The 12043-nt window shown below is 45.6% G+C and overlaps 1 protein-coding gene across 7 annotated transcripts in view; it reads right to left on the bottom strand.

The window, feature by feature from the left end:
- The window catches only part of Foxp1 (forkhead box P1), a 622100-nt gene that overhangs the window by 461595 nt on the left and 148462 nt on the right, over window positions 1–12043 (bottom strand). The window lies entirely within an intron of this gene.

Below are 12043 nucleotides of genomic sequence, written 5' to 3' on the forward strand. Positions count from 1 at the left end.
TCCTACAGACAGAGTGGGGTAAAAAAAAAAAAACTTCACAGACCAAAAGAGAACCGAGTCCTGCCCTGTCATGTACCCCTTCTGAAGACATCCTAGAAAGACTAGACGAGCACATGGTAATGTCTCGGGTGAGGAAAAGCCAGACAGAAAAAGAGTTCACTTACCTCAGGCTCCACAGCTTTCAAACGGCTCTCATGGATGTGTTAGTGGAGTCGCACAGCTCCAGAATTCATGGTTCAAACCCCGCATCTGCCTTCATGTGCTGAGTTCATGGCCACACTCTCAATCAGAATGCTGGGCCTTCAATGCACTTCTTACTGGTTCATATTTTTGAAAATTCAGAGGGCACAGCCAAGGTTTAGCATAGGTGCGTCCCATTGGGAAATACAGGCACTTGAAATGATGCCATCAAGTTCTTAGTTTCTTAAGAGTCATTAGTTGCAGAACCACGCCCCCTTGCCATGATCACGTGGATTCCACAGATGAAACAGGGATGCAGATTCATGCCTATTAATCCTACACCGTACCAGATCTACGCCACACAGTATCAGACAATCCTGAAAGGCTAACCTTAAGTTCAGCCCACTGGATGCCTCAGAGAATCCATGCACTAATAGATTATCTAAAGTTTCACGGAAAAAGTACTAGAAGGACTGAGCCCCAAGGGTCTAACCATTAGTTATCAGGTATAGGGTCTTGGGTTCCATCGCCACCACAAGGAACAAAAGCAAATGCTGAGAACACAGCACCTCAGCAATAGATCAAAACTCTACATCCAGCTACCTGTCAGCATGATCATCTCTCAGTGAAGCTGAGGAGCCTCCTCTGCTACTGACAACAACCACGCAGTCTTTCTGAGATGTGAACATAAAAACGTATTTGCTTTAACTCACATCATTAATATGAGATCAAATACATATATAGGTAAAAATCTAAAATGTCAAAGGCAGAAGGAAAGTTACATATCATAGAATGAAGCTCTCGTATTACAGGGAGGATACCAGCAATGAGAGAGCCATGAGTTTCATGTGAGGTGGCAGAAATAAGACAGCAAGCAGGCAGAGACAGACAGACTGACAAACACCTTTAGAAGGAGTCAAGATTGAGTGGAACATGTCTTTTTTCTCAGTGGCAGTATGTGACAATTGCATCTCCGGCTATGAAACTGTGAGGACCACAAAGTTTCTTTAATGCAACAGAACATATATCCACCCCTCCAGACAAAGGGGAAAACGGCAAGCATCAGCCTCTTGAAGAGCAGCTTCCTGGGTTGTAAGGAAGCTTTCTGGACTAGCCATCACACAGGCCCCTTCAACCCTTTGAATACCAGGCTGAGATACTAGGAAGTGGAGCCCTTACCATCTCTCTCTTGAGTAGCTCAAGACCCACCAACATGATCATTTGCTTAAGAAATGATTACAAAAAATAACTTTTACAAAACATGTTTTTACAAATATAACCAAGACAGTAGAGCAGTAAACAGAAAGGTATCCTCTTGCCTCCTGGAGATGGTAAAGAAAACAAACACTCAAAAATACAGAAATGAAGCAATAGTAAGATAGTGTATGTGTGAAAGAAGATCATGAATTAAGTCACCTAGGACCAAGAGAAAACACGAGGAGGATGTTAACAGCAAAGCCTTTGCTCGATGCCAGTGGTTCTCACCCTGTTGGTCCTTACTCCTTAGGGGGTGGCAAACAACCCTTTCACGGGGGTTTAATATCAGGTATCCTGCACATCAGAGATTTACATTACATTACAACTCATAACAGTGGCAAAGTTACAGTTACAAAGCAGCAATGAAAGTAATTTTAATACAGATGCACTGTATCAAAAGGTCGTACGAAGTAGCATCAGGAAGGTTGAAAACCACTGCTCTGTGCTAACCTAGCAGTAACAGGTGAGAGCTGAAGATGAAGAGAGAGAAGCAAAGCCCAGGCAGAGTAGGGAGAGAGAGCATTTGCAAAAGCCCCGTGGTCCACAGCAGGGAGAGTAAGGCATAACCAACAGGGCTACAGCCAGAATAAGGTGTACACGGTGGAGAAGGCAGTAAATACCCACTTCGGGGCTGTGCCAGCACCTCTACTGAATTCCATCTTTATCATAATTGTGCAAGGAAAGTCAGCAAAGGGGTGATAAATTGGTGATCTTAATTATATTTTGCCAACGTATCTCAGATTGCTAAATAAAGAGCAGGTTAGGAGAAGCCAATCAGTCTATGGCTTGTTTTTTTTTTTTTTTTTTTTTTGTTCTCTTTTCTAATGCCCAGGCTTATTTACTAAAATCTTGTCAGAGCAGAACATTAAAGATGCTCAGGAAATGCTGCACACAGGTTTGCAGATACACTCCAGGCAACAGGTGGAGCTGAGGTAGGCAGGAAAGGGGGCTCCAAAAACCACTCGATGCAGTTCCCTCCTGGCTTGGCTCAGAGGCAGCAAACAGGATGCAGATAAACATGCTGAGCCCCAACTTCTCCCACCATGGAATTTACAGACGGTTTATTCCAGCATCTGTCTCACCTTGGCGATGGTCCATTTATATTGATTTTAGATTTCCAATTATCTCTGTATTTGAGCTTCTGAGCTAAGATGTTTAGGACCCAGTCATCAAAAAAAAAAAAAAAAGGGGGGGGGGGAAGAAAAAATTAAAACCAGAAACCCTCCCAAGTTGTCCTCAGAGAAATGAGTGCTGTGCTTCGGGACGAGATGCTCCAGCAGACGCTAAGGATGGCACGGAAAACAGTAAATAACGGGCCATCCACATGAGATTTTAACACCATGCTTATCTTTCTACCAACCACATGGAGCCTCTTGTGATATTTTTTTAAACTTGCATCTGAGACCATATCAAAGTATTATATTTCCAGATTTTAGAATTAAAAAAAAAACAACTCTGTATTCACAGGGAGCGGAATTTCTTTTAATCAAAGACACAGGGAAGAGATACTGCATCCTGTCATTTTTCTGGCATCTTAGCTGGCCCTGGATGAGCTGCAAGTTTGGGCAGAGCTGAGGCTGTTGGGTTTAATTTGGCCAAATAAAGGAACTCTCAACCCAGAGAGCATTTGGTCCTCGGAGCTGAAGCTCTTCCGATTACAGATCAAGGACACCAGCAGTTCTGTTTAGAAAAACTGGCAAAGCTGTTTAGACAAACACCCCGAGAAGACAGACTGTGGATAGGAAATGTGGTCTGTTGCACTGTTAGCCTAGTTTTTTCTTTTTTTCTTCTTCTTCCTTCCCTTGTGAATTCTTTTCATGTAATTTTTACTCATGAAGATGCCAGTACTCGGACCACATTTGGCACAAATTTTTCTTGCCAGTTCGACAGTGTGCTTATGGAGAGAGAGAGAGAGAGAGAGAGAGAGAGAGAGAGAGAATGTGTGTGTATGTAAGTGTATAAATGTGTGTGTGTATATATGTCTATGAGTTTCTCCACTGAATGGCACCTTAAGGTATTTCTATAGCCATGCATGGACTTGACAATAACCTATGCAGCATGACCCTTGTATATCTCAAATAACAAACCTCTCTACATTAAAAACACAACCAAATTGAGAGTTGTTTCCAACTCGGCTTCATGCATAGATCCCCAGAGAACCTTCACAAGGGCGCAACAGGAGACCACAGTCAAGTTATTTGCATATTCTCCCGCACAGGCTAACAATACCCAAAAATCAAAGGCTAAGTAATGTGGGTTCCCCCTCCCCACCCCGAATGTTCCCTCACCAGCTCTCTAGCAGAGATATACTACTCAATTTAGAGAGACGGAAATCGGAAAACCAGCTGTAAAGGCAACCATGTCTTCTTGGGTTTTCTACACTGACTAGACACAGGTTCTTCTTTATCACTGCATGTGTGCCTGCGCGTGTGTGCACTCACACACAGGAATGGGTGTGCCAGGCACAGTGTGGCAGTCTGAGGGCAACTTCGCCTTCTCCTTTGTTTGGGACCTCCTGTACACCACCACGAGCTGCCAGAGAATTGTATTGCTGCCTACCTCCCACCTCAGGAGCAGTGGGGCCACAGGCTGCGACCAAAAGTTCAAGGGAAGGAAGGGCATAAACTTTGCATCTGGGGATTACTTAAGAGCAGACATGCTCTGTGTCATTTTCCCCAGTTATCCACACAAGGCCAGATGTACTTACTTCTAAAGACGATATGATAATATCTTAAGGATTTCAGAATGGCAGTGAGCGATCCATTGGGAAATAGGAGAAAAGGCCTCTCTCTGATGACTGCAGCAGAATTGAAAAGGAAAACCAACTAGAGATTGATTAAAGTGGAAGCTTGGGGTAAAACTAGGTGGGTCTCACAGTTGGGCCTAACCCTGATCTTGACAGCATGACAGAGACAGCATACCCTCAGGTGTGGCTCGTCTCCATCTGCAGTGAATGAGGGCCGTGGTCTTACAGACTGGCCTCTGACAGCGCATCCATTCGGAAACCAACTAAGAGGCATGAGGACTCATTCAGTATCTCCCAAAAAGTATGTGCTCTTCAGTCAGGTCCTCTGGAATAGTATGTGTGTGCTCTCAACTCTCAAGCCACCAGTCCCAGAAGCATGCATTTTACAGAAACACATTATTTACTCGTTACCATGATGTGAGCTTTCCACTTATCCAAGTTTTAAAGTTTTCACTGATAAAAAGCATTTTTGAAATAATCTTTTAAAAAACTCAAGGTAAAAATACTAGGCATATTATATATCCCACATACATACATACATACATACATACATACATACGGAAATTAAAACAGCAAGGTGCAGAACCTGGCAAGCAATCCTATGGGTACATAGTAGCAAGGACAGTGAGGGGACAGATATTACAGAAAATAGTGAGAAAGAGGCCTGGCTTCTCCTTCCACCTGGATGCTCCAGTCCTCACCACACTTCCCTCAGCCTTAGTGTCTGCTCCTGCGGAAAGGAAGAAATGTCTACAGCCCAAAGTTCTCCCGTGGGATTCCTAAATGGGCTAATGCAAGTAGCACTATTTACTCACGCATAGCCTGGTGGCAGAGATCTGTAATCCCAACTACTCAGGAGGCTAAGGCATGAGAGTCACAAGTTCAAGGCCAGTCTGGACAACCTTGTGAGACAGGACATTAAACTAAAAAGTAGGAAAGGGACTTGGGATATAATTTAGTCACAGAACACTTGCCTCACATGTACAAAGCCTTGGGTCCAATCCTGAGCACTAAAACCTAAACGACTAGCAGCCATATAAACATACAGAGAGAAAAGGCCTATCTATGTACACAAATATCTATCATATTCATGTACACTATACAGATAGCTCCTGTATAAATGCATGCTCATACATGTACAAATGCGTGTGTGTGTAGGTGAGTATGGAGACCATGACTTGTTTTTTTGAGACAGAACCGTTGATTGACCTAGACTTTGCTAAGCAGTCTAGGCTGGCTGGTCAGTCAGTGCCATGGATTCTTTTCTTCAATCTCTACTTTTCCAACTCAAATTACAAGAGCATGTCGCGTGCCATCATGCCCTGCTTTTCTTCGCATGGATTCTGAGGACGGAACTCGGGTCCTCCTGGCTTACCCATGTATCTTTATATATCTTACATGTGAAAACCACACCCCACCCAAGGTCCCAGTTGATCAGGAAAGGGCTAATAATTCAGTGGCCTTTTCAGCCTGGTTCTCCCAAGTCTCCAGTTCCTATCACAGTGACACTTCCCAGGCTCACAGAAAGAAGCCGTGTGGGTCAGAGCACTTAGGAAAGAGCAGGCCCTGGAGACTGGTCCAGGTGGGGCTCCACCAAGAGCCCTCTTCGAGAGACAGACTTGTCGAGGGAAAACCTCTCATCATCATCGTTTCCAAAGCCTGGCGCTTCCTGAAGACCCACAACCTATTCCTGGGGGAAAGAAGAGGATGAACGAGAGAGGAAGGGAGGAACAGCGGTGAGTGAACACCGTTTCCCTCCTGCCTGACAATGCGATAAAAAAAATGAAGCAGATTAGAGGTGAATTCAGCTATGCAATGCCATCTTCTACCCTCAGGTAAATTTATGCCCTGTTCATAATTTCAGAAAAAAAAAAGAAGAAAGCCACATGTTTCAATATTTTCTCTATGCCAGGGCAATCTAGTTATCTTTTTATTCAATAAGGCAACTGAAATTGTGTGTTTCCTAAATAATCTTGAATTTATACACGTTGACATTTTTCCAAAGAAGCATTCATTATCTGAGGGCCAGCTCCCCAGCACATGACAACAGATTACAGCCCATCCTGTTTGAGGACAACCACAATATAAAAACGTTGCTCACCAGCTGGCTAGGGACAGAAACACCTGCAGAGTGTGTGCTTTACTCTGGAAATAGAAAGGCTGTTGCTAGTAAGATGTCCTGCCCATAGAAAGGGCTGGCTCAACTCTTCTTTTCGCCCGAATGATATGATGTCACCAAGCCACCGGCTGGAGCCTTTTTCAGAATGGCACATTCACCACCAACCACACTTCTCCTAAACACAAACAGATTTGTGGGGTTCTTTGAAGATTCAAACCCCCAAGTGCCTCCCAACTGCTGATGGGCGTCTCCATCTGACCAACTCGGGAGACTATGACTACATGAGCCTTGCCTGATGCAGCCTCAGTGCGCCATTGCATCAGGCATGCATCTTCTTCTTTGGAAATGCTTCCACAGCCTGCTCCAGCGTTTGAAGGCAGTCTGCAGTCACCGGAGGACACGGGGCATCTTCCCGAGCAACACCCACTCTCAAGGGGGTCCTGGCATGTAATGGTGATAAGCTACAGGAAACAGGAACTCACTCACTGGTTTCAGTCATACTGCACAGCCTTCTATCAAGTCAAAGACTACACATTAAGGAAATGGTTAGAATGCCAAGGAAATTACTCTAGAAGAAAGAAACACACAAAAGCATCCAGGAAAATATAAATTCCCCAACTTACAACCACCCTCTTGCTTCATACTTACATGCGTTTTAAGTTTACTTCCCATGTGTGCGTGCATACATACACATGTTTGCACACACATGTCGAGGCCTGGAGTCAATCTCTGGCATAATTCCTCAGGCGCCCTTCACCTTGGCTTTTGAGACAGGGTCTCCTACCTGGCGTTGGCCTTGGCCATGCCAATTTGTTTAGGTTAGTTGGCCAGGGAGCTCAGTCTCCCCCATGCTGAGATTACAAGCACCCACCACCATGCCAGAGTTTTTTTTTTTAAACAATGTTCTAGAGATTGACCTCAGGTTCATCCTCATGTTTGTGAGGCAAGCATTTGACAAACTGAGCTCCTACCCCCTCTTGCTTTAGAGTTCTATGAAAAAAATGTTCACACAATCTTAAAAGTCCTGCTGCTCCTCAAATGAAATGTCCATGAATCACCTGTAGATCTTATGAAAAACAGACTGAGTCAGGATGGCAGGGGAGGAGTCCCGGACTTAGAGCTTGACGCAGCCCTGGCACCACTATGCCGCCTGCTGGTCTGAGTACCACACTTGAAACAGTGAGGGATGGGTCCCTCTTTTCCGTCTCTCAACACCTCTCTCTCACCTTCCCACAGGGGTCAATGGAGCCTAGAACAGCAAGCAGGTTTCTACCTGCTCAAGAATACCTGTTTCAAAAGAGGCCAGCGTGTAGAAAAATAATGAAAAAGAAAGACAAAAAGAGAATCCTTCAAGTTGCAACAAGCCTCTCCGATTAAAGGTGGAAGTAACTAATTGATATTACCAGCGAACTCCCACGCTTCTGAGGAAGATCTGGTAGGCAAGGTTCACCATCAGAAGAACAAAAGCAGTCACTATTGTTTCCCATGGCCATCTTGAGATTCTTTTCTCCTACTTGCAATAACTAGGAGTTACCTATGAATTGTGGGTCAGTTCTCACATGCACACATGCACACGTACAAACTTTTTACTTTCTTATGAGAAAAAGAAGCCAGAATAGCAAGTCAAGATGGAGTATCTAAGCGGAGACAGTAAGTTTCCTTGGAGAAAACCAAGAGTCCTTCAGAAGAGAGGGAAGTCCCGGTTCCCAGCCTCTGAACCTGGGTCCCAGGACATCAGCTACTGTAGTAACTAAGGTGGGAGGAGGGTGATGGCTCTGACGCAACCCGCAACCTGCTTACAGCATCCCTGAGCCTCCAGAGACATCCCCCCACTTCAAAGCTCTTCCTGCAGGCGGGCAAACATACACAGGCACACAGCACCCAAGAGAGGTTCCTCACCCCAGGGTTGATGAGCCCATTTTGCAGATAAGGAAGCAGAAGGGCACTGGAGTTTGGTTGAGTGCCAGACTCTAGACAGAGTCACATCCTATGGGGTAGAGGCAGCTCCTAGCTCCCCGACTCCCAAGACCAACCCAGACACTGGGAACACCCAGCCACAGGCCAGGGCCGGGAGAGGGGGTGAGGGTGTTCCTTTGGCAGGGGCAGGCTCAAGCTGGACTTCCGCCAAGGACAACCACTTGAGGCCCAGAGGCCTGCTCTCTGCCTCCGTTCACCAACTGCTCGCCTTTATGGGGCATGTGGATTAGACAGGCTTCTGGTAACAATGGACATCTTCCTGCAGCCGAGCGTGCTTAAACATGTTTCAGAATGGATATAAAAGAGACCAATAAGAGAGTCAAAGAGCAGGAAAGCAGCAGGAGACGAACAACTACCCAAGGGAGGATGAGCACCCCAACCTGGGGTACATTTTACAAGTATTACCCGAGTAGCTATCCCTTTGTTCCTATCTAGTGTGCTGGCCTTGGCCTGGAAATGTAATTATATCCTATCCTCTTGTACATATAACCTGGCTGAGTCTGAAGTACGCTGAGATGTATCTCATCATCTTAACTGTCTTAAGTTACACTATGTCATATGTATGACGCAAAGAATATCTAAAATTCTAATTAAAAAAAAAAGTCTACCGGAGGGAAAAAAATCTTTCTAATGACAACATGCCTGCCACCATTCCTCATTCAAACAAGGAAACCAACAAGAGCCAGACGGAGGGATGCTTCCGGAAAATTCCAATCAACAGTAGCAAAGGGACAGCGACACTGAACACCAGACAGCAGAAATCACAGCTGTACTGCAGTCAAGCAGAGTCAACCTTCAAGCTGAGCTTCCGGTGCTAATAAGATGAGGTCCATCTTCTCCACAGCCCAACCATAAAACAGGATAAGGAACTTTCCGTGTCTCTTCTACAACCTTCATGATAAGTTTGTAACTTTCCCAGTGAGGGAATGAATGAAGGCAGGGATCTCATCTTGAGCCCTATGGCCAGGTAGAATAGCATTCACATGTGGTTCTCCTGACTCCTAGCTCACGGTATATAGACCAAACCACACTATGCTGCAGCCAGGGGCTTCCACTAGAGCTCTGTGGGGTTTGATGCTTAAGAATCACAAGCAGCTGTCTATGTCCAATATATGATAAAGAATCCAAAAGTTCCTGAAAGCCCATCAGTGTGCCAAGGGCTGGGAAGGAATGACAGAATGGAGACTCGGGACTCGGGAACATCAATCCTCACATAATGCCGGCTGACATCAGACCCTTGCCCCTGAGAACCAAAGGCTCAGTCCAAAACCTGGAGCACCGCATGTGCCACCATCCAGAGCAGACAGAGAGGAAGCAGAGGCCAGATGTAAGAGAAGGACCGGCTTTGTAGGTGGAGGGCCATGCGGATGATGGTTATTGTACATTTTTGTTTTTTGTTTTGGGTTCGGATTTTGGTTTTTCAAGACAACATTTCACTGTGTAGCTTTGGAGACTGTCCTGGAACTTGCTCTGCAGCCCAGGGTGACCTTGAACTCACAGAGGTGAGCCTGCCTCTACCTCCAGAATGCTAGGATTAAAGGCGTGCGTCACCACTGCCTGGTCTATTATACATTTTTAACGTACTCTTTTGAGTTTGTATTCACAAGCTAGGAAGACAGCTCAATTGCAAATGTCAGAAAATAACCTACAAGGTGTCTTGGTTTCCCTGCTCTTCATGTGGCGGTGGTTTCAGACTCCGTTTCAAGAGGCTACCTTGAAATGGAAACTGCTAGAAGCTGGAAGTTACTAAACTTCCTGGTATAGAAATGCCTCCTCAGCACCTAGCAGAATCCCTGGCAACAGAAGGACTTAGTAAGTATCTGTGGAATGAACAGACAAGAAGATCTTTGAGTCCATTCTTTAAGTCAGCCAGAGGAACCCCAACTTTTGTTTATTTTAAATGGGACTGGAGGGCGGGGGGGGGGGGTGCAAGTCAGACTTCACTCAGGCAAGGCAGCCAAACCACTTTAAAAAACTAAAAAGAGACCTGCAATTTATGAATATCTCAAACATTCCCACACACACACTTTTTTGGCTCTCCCATGATAGTCATCCAACACGAAGGGCCATTAAATTGGGCTTATTCAAACTCAAGCAAATGGACAAATCCCAGCCACGTAGGCCCATCCGCATATTACTGAACCACATCAATCAATAGCATGGCTTTTCAACACTGCGGCCTACAGGCCAGCTGGGTATGACCAATGTGCTGGCTCACCCAAGTGTCTGCCCAGGACTGGAAAAAAACTAGCCAGTGTCATTGGCAAGGCAACACGTCCCTCCAACTCTCCAGATACAGGGGCAGTTGAGAGAGGCTAGGAGCTGACCCCACCCTTTGAACGAAAGTAGAACACTTGGAAACAAAGATGGGCCTGATGACCCTGACGACTGTAAAAGACACAGGAAAAAAGGTTTGAATCTTGTTGCAGTTGCAGCGCATAAATTAAAATGTATCAAATAGCCGAGCAGTGGTGGTGCATGCCTTTAATCCTAACACTCAGGAGACAGAGGCAGGTGGATCTCTGTGAATTCAAGGCCAGTCTGGTCTACAAGAGCTAGTTTCAGGACAGGCTCCAAAGCTACAGAGAAACCGTGTCTTGAAAAGCAAAAAAAAAAAAAAAAAAAAAAAAATCTATCAAATAATCTGTGAATTCCTGTCAGACGGGAGTATCCCCTGTGGAAGAAGAGGAGAAATGGACCATGTGTTGTCCCTGTCCATACAGAACTCAGAAAGAATACGTGTTAGATTCACCATAAGGTGAAGCATGGACTTAGTACACAGGGATTGAGACAGATGCAGGAGAGCCAAGTGCAATGATGAAGCTTGACTATCAGCTTGATTGGGTTAGCAATCATTCATGAAATGAGTGAAGCCTCCCCCCCACACACACACACTGTGTATCTGTGACGACATCTCCAGAGACAGCTAAGTCATCAGGCACCAAATATAATAAAGGGGTGGGGCTTCAACAGGGAAAGATTATCTGCAGTGTATCCCTGGGGGCCGTAATGGGCCCTGGCCTTCTCGTCAATGCACCTTTTCTTAGCTACCACACACTCCCACCTGCCATGACATTCTGCCTCACAATGAGGCCAGAAACATGAAAGCAAATGACCACAGATTAAACTCTCTGAGACTGAGAGTGCAGATACGCAATTCTTCCTTCACCAGGCATCTGGTGACACTGCAGAGAATGACTGGTAGACCAACTAACGATGGTTCTGGTGAAAAGACGAATGCTGTGTTATGTGCGTGGGGGTTAGGGGAGGGACGTGACAGAGGTTCTGGTCCCCCCATGCATGCTCGTTCCCCTACAGGGTCTCTGCGGGTGTTGTTCCTTAGGCCTCTTCCCCAGCTCTACACACAATCAGGTTCTAGTCACAGACAGGGAAGGGCTGAGGTGGCCTCAGGTCTTTTCGCAAGGCTGCTGGTGGCTACTAAAGGAGAAGTGACTTCCTTCCGCGTGTTACCCGTGCGCCAGGAAACTCATCCCCAGGCTCGTACAGGGAACTCTCAGGGGGACAAAATTCAGTAGAACAAAAATAACTAAGTGACCTGAAAGTAGGAAACGAACTTCCCGAGAAGGAAGGTTTCCACAGGAGAAGTGGAGTCGTGAGAAAAAGGAATGGGGGATACAAGTGGAGATGACAGGGGATGGGAATAGGGAATGGGGGGATGAAGAGGAGAAGGAAGAGGATGAGACGGGAATGGGGGATGGAGATAACCTAAATTCATTGCATGCAGATATGAAACTGTCAAGGAT

Source organism: Alexandromys fortis, unplaced genomic scaffold, assembly GCF_014885135.2.
Source record: "Alexandromys fortis isolate MF-2015 unplaced genomic scaffold, M_Fortis_MF-2015_v1.1 scaffold_48, whole genome shotgun sequence".
Classification (NCBI taxonomy): Eukaryota; Metazoa; Chordata; class Mammalia; order Rodentia; family Cricetidae; genus Alexandromys; species Alexandromys fortis.